Genomic DNA, 278 nt, shown 5'->3' on the forward strand with positions numbered 1-278 from the left:
AAGAACACCATACCTACTGTGAATCTAATGGGGGTGTGAACATCATGCTTGGGGCTGTTTTCTGCAAGGGACCAGATCGACTGATCCTGTAAGGAAAGAATGAATGGGGCCATGTATCGTGAGATTTTGAGTGAAACTCTCATCACGCAAGGCATGAAGATGAAACGTACTGGGTCTTTCAGCAGACAATGATCCTAAACACACCGCCACCGGGCAACGAAGGAGTGGCTTCATAAGAAGCATTTCAAGGGTTCCTGGTGAGTTGGCTGCCAGTCAAT

The sequence above is a fragment of the Notothenia coriiceps genome, unplaced genomic scaffold, assembly GCF_000735185.1.
Source record: "Notothenia coriiceps isolate Sejong01 unplaced genomic scaffold, NC01 NC01_scaffold00003275, whole genome shotgun sequence".
Lineage (NCBI taxonomy): Eukaryota > Metazoa > Chordata > Actinopteri > Perciformes > Nototheniidae > Notothenia > Notothenia coriiceps.